At 45.7% G+C, this 5,000-nt stretch overlaps 1 protein-coding gene across 1 annotated transcript in view; it reads right to left on the bottom strand.

The window, feature by feature from the left end:
- Positions 1–5,000, bottom strand: part of Liprin-alpha (PTPRF interacting protein alpha) — a gene marked incomplete in the record, with an annotated part of 310,208 nt that overhangs the window by 128,371 nt on the left and 176,837 nt on the right.

The raw sequence follows: 5,000 nt of genomic DNA, 5'->3' as shown, positions 1-5,000 counted from the left end.
AAACTGAGAAGATGAAGAGCAGGAGAAGGGAAGGCAGATAAATAAGGGAGGATCGCCACCTAAATCCGTCGTTCCATATCGTTGAATCCATAAGGCTGCCCTGTCTCACTCCACAGCGCTGTTATGCGATCGTCAATATCAGTAAACACAATAGTGTGGGCGGTCGTGTGGAGATGTGTGGTTGAGTGTGCGGGTGATGGGGACTGCGACTCCCCCCCCCCCTCTCTCTCTCTCTCTCTCTCTCTCTCTCTCTCTCTCTCTCTCTCTCTCTATGTGTGTGTGTGTGTGTGTGTGTGTGTGTGTGTGTATGTGTGTGTGTGTGTGTGTGTGTGTGTGTGTGTGTGTGTGTGTGTGTGTGTGTGTGTGTGTGTGTGTGTGTGTGTGTGTGTGTGTGTGTGTACTTTGTGTCAGAGAGAGAGAGAGAGAGAGTATGAGAGAGAGTATGAGAGAGAGAGAGAGAGAGAGAGAGAGAGAGAGAGAGAGAGAGAGAGAGAGAGAGAGAGAGAGAGAGAGAGAGAGAGAGAGAGAGGGGAGGGGGAGACAGAATGCGGGAGATGTAGAAGACTGCATGGGAAAGTGTAAACGTCCATGCATCCGCCTAGATGACAGTGCGTGAGTAAGAGAGTGTAAATGAGTATGATATGAGAACGAGTGTGAATCAGTGCATACCACGAGTAAACATCCCATTCACCCCCTCCCCCCCCACCAGTCAAGCATAAGCTGTGACAGCCTCAGCATTCTTGTGTCACTCATCCCGAACGCCTCGAGGACTGCACGAGCCGCTAGCTGAGAGGGGCACGTGGCAGCCACGGCCTTTGGATGGATCGCAGATTCACACACAATGAACTTGTGTATGTATATATACACATATTTATATACATATACATATATATATATATATATATATATATATATATATATATATATATATATATATATATATATATATATATATATATATACATATATTATGTATGTATATATGTATATATGTATATGTATATGTATATGTATATGTATATGCATATGCATATGCATATGTATATGTATATGTATATGTATATGTATATATATATACATATATATAAATATATATACATATATATACATATATATACATATATATATATATATATATATACATATATATAAATATATATACATATATACAAATATATATATATACATATATATATATATATATACATATATATATACATATATATATACATATATATATATATATATATATATATATATATATATATATATATATATATATATATATATATATATATATATATATATATATACACCACAGCCTGTACATCGCAGCTGAGGGGCCTCGTGGGGCACTTCGCCGCCCGCTGCTCCGCGGGGCGTGCGGCCGCTTTCGGCTCCCAACTTTAGGCCGAACACTGGAGGGTTTGACGAGCCTAATGCGTCAGTTTTATCGTGCAGAAAATGGAACCGGTAATCAACATTCACTCTTCCGCTAGGGATTACGGAGCCAGAACGTGAACGGAGATAACGGACATCCCGTCAACTCCGACAGGCACCGAATTATTTCTCTTCTGACACGCCACGGTGAATCGGATGTTTTTGATTTTGATGCGGATTGAGATTATTCCGGGTACGGGAACAGCCAAATTATCCTAATCATCGATGACCAGGAAAATAAATTAATGCATATTTTCAAGAACTTCGTGGAATACATATTCATACACAAAATTGCGCCCGTGCGCGCTACATTTACATTTACACAACGATAAAAAAATCGACGCGTAAAAACATGAAGTCATCTTAAATAACTCAATCGTCTACCTAAAATATTTATACTTCTTCATGTCATTAGCAATGGAGCCAGCATGACTGAACAAGTATTAAGAAATGTGACCACGGCAATATTTACTTTTGAAATTCAGCGTGCACAGGAAGTGAATCCTCGTCGAAGAAACTGCAATAACACTAAACAATTCTCCCGAGAATCCGAGCCGATGAGGGAAATGAGCAAGGGTAAAAATATCTCTAAAGGACATGTACCTGAAGGAGTATGAGGTGGAGGACGCAGGCGCAGGACTTACTGACGCCGTTCTTGGGATGGTTATTGTTCGCCTGGGATTGCTGCAGGAGGCGCCGCACCACCTGGTCCATGGAGCCACCATTGGAGCGGATCAACCCTTTGCCCAGGAGGGCGGCCACAACCTCCGCCCCGCCCCCCTGGGCACACACGGAGTCTAGGAGGCTCAGGAGACTCTTGTCCAAGGCGACGGTCCCCTGGCTCCCGCCCACGTACGGACCGGGGCCAACCATCGGCAGGAAGCCTACATCACATTACGCTGTAACGGTGCGGCCTCTGCGGACGTGCAGTGACAAAACTCTACGGATTTATCCTTCCAGATTTCACTTACTCTTTTTCGGTAGAAACCATGACTGTTTTTTGTTTCTTTTCTTTACTTCTCTTGAATCGCTCTTTCCTCGATTCTTCGAAGGAAATTGCCGTCTTGAATTTCTCTTGTGCTACTTATTTACACTTACTTTCTTCCATATTTTTGCACCAATCACAAAAGAAAATCTAGATATTCCTTATCTTTCCTGCACAAACACACCCAACAAAGCCCAAAATTTCACTCATTAACGTGACTTGCCTGGTTCACACTTCACAAGACAGGCCAGTGACAACATTAGTATGAATTACATAAACACACAACGCCATGAACGGTTACCGGTGTTTCCCATCAGCTAATTATCACGCTTAATCGCATTACTGAGCTGCCAGTTTGCGCACTTGCTCTCGCGGCGAGGATCATAAAAGCAGCTAATTACGCAGTAGACACGTTGATATGATTATACGCATCGAAGAGAATGAAAGAGGGAGGGGGAGAGGGAGGGAGAGGGGAGAGGGGAGAGGGGAGAGGGAGTGGGGAGAGGGAGAGAGGGAGAGGGGGAGAGAGGAGAGAGAGAGAGAGAGAGAGAGAGAGAGAGAGAGAGAGAGAGAGAGAGAGAGAGAGAGAGAGAGAGAGAGAGAGAGAGAGAGAGAGAGAGAGAGAGAGAGAGAGAGAGAGAGAGGGGGAGAGAGAGAGAGAGAGAGAGAGAGAGAGAGAGAGAGAGAGAGAGAGAGAGAGAGAGAGAGAGAGAGAGAGAGAGAGATTGAGAGATTGAGAGAGAGAGTTTGAGAGATATAGAGAGAGAGAGAGAGAGAGAGAGAGAGAGAGAGAGAGAGAGAGAGAGAGAGAGAGAGAGAGAGAGAGAGGCGGGAGTTGGGAGTGAAGTAGGGAGACAGCAGAGAAAGATAAAGTAAAAAATAAAGAAGGTGAACAATAAACTCGAGAAAAGAGAAACGAGACAAAGCGCACGACGAAGAGCGCCCGCTTCATAGCCCCCCGAGGACCATCATGAAGTTAGGCCTCGACGCACGGCCGGAAACAGCACCCTTCCACGCCCACTCCCTTCAAGGATCTCGACTGGGGATACATATACAGCCCCCCCCCCCCCCCCCAGCTATTTGTGGCCAAGAACAAAGCACGCACGTAAGTAGAAGACAAAAAAACAGACATATATACATATAAACATGGACACATTGGCTGAATGGCACACACACACAAACACACACGCGTGCACAATCTAACTTGATATTCAAGGGGAAGGCGAGACTAAAAAGGAAAAACAATAATGAATTAGACCCGAGATTCCCTCAAGGTCCCAACCGCAACACCTCGCGACAAAAGACCTTTTACGTGTTTGCCTCGAAAAAAAAAAGGATTTAGGAACACCCGGCCTCCTCCATCCCTCCCCCCATCATCACCCTCCTCCCTCCTTACCTCGCCCCCCTCCCGCCCCCGCCCCGCCGCCGCCCGCCCCACGATGCATTACTCATCACAAAAGCATCGAGGACCAACCACCATCCACGCGCGCAAAATTGTCGCCGCCGTCGCCGCCCTCCTCAATGCAACATGATGAAAGCAAACCGAGCACGAGAGCCAAAGGGCGCCGCGCCATTGTGGAACCCCTCTTTTGGGGCGGCGAGAGTCAGTACTTGCTTTTCACACTTCCTCTTCCTCTTCCTCTCCCTCTCTCGCTCCTCTCCCTCTCTCGCTGCGCCGCCTCTCTTTCTCCCTCCCCTTCCCTCTCCCTCGGTCTCTCCATCCCTCCCTTTCCCTCTTGTCTCTACCTCCCTCCATTTCCCTCTACGCCTCTCCCTACTCCCCGCCCTTTCCCTCTTGTCTCTCCCTCCCTCCATTTCCCTCTACGTCTCTCCCTACTCCCCTCCCATTCCCTCTGTCTCTCCCTCCCACCTTCCCGTTCCCTCTCCCTCTCCTGCTCTCTAACTTTCCCTCTGTCTGTGTCAGGCATTCTTTCCTTCAGGCCCTTTGACAGCCTCTGTTTATTATTCTGATTATTCTTACCACTTTGTTATCACTGTCCTTCTCCCTCTCCCAATTATCTTCTCTCTCTCTCTTCCCATTAACCTCTATCTTAGTCTCCCCCTTTAAATGAGTAAGCGTGCCCGTCTCTGGCATAATTTTGATGTTTTCTCTTTAAATACACAGCGCTCCCAGAGGAGGCGGCCGCGTTAGGCAAATTCCCCAACCCTTCCGGCCGGCCTCGCCGTTCTTGAAATAACAAGCGACGGGATCTGTGTACGTTTCCATTCAATTCAATTCAAACCTCACACTATCTCGTGTGCATATGTATCTGTATGTATGTATATGTGCACACACGCAGACGCAGACGCACACACATAAACGCGTCTATATAGATATAAATTGACTGATAAAGCACAGTTAATCAGTTCAAAACAAAAAAAAAATCTGTCTTAAATAATTCTAACTTGTTTAACTGAACCCTTCCCCGTCAAGAAAAAAGAGAGATAACGTTATAATTGTGTAGCTAATTAATCCAGTTTATCTCAGCGGTAGAGCATTCATTGCACTGCAACTGAAGACATTTGGTGTTTACCTAGTTGACATCAGGCTCCTTTTCTAAGTAAAAGGTCAAGT

The sequence above is a fragment of the Penaeus vannamei genome, chromosome 10 (assembly GCF_042767895.1).
Source record: "Penaeus vannamei isolate JL-2024 chromosome 10, ASM4276789v1, whole genome shotgun sequence".
In the NCBI taxonomy this organism is placed as follows: Eukaryota; Metazoa; Arthropoda; class Malacostraca; order Decapoda; family Penaeidae; genus Penaeus; species Penaeus vannamei.
Note: the sequence above shows the minus strand (reverse complement) of the source record. Positions and strands in the feature narration are given on the sequence as shown.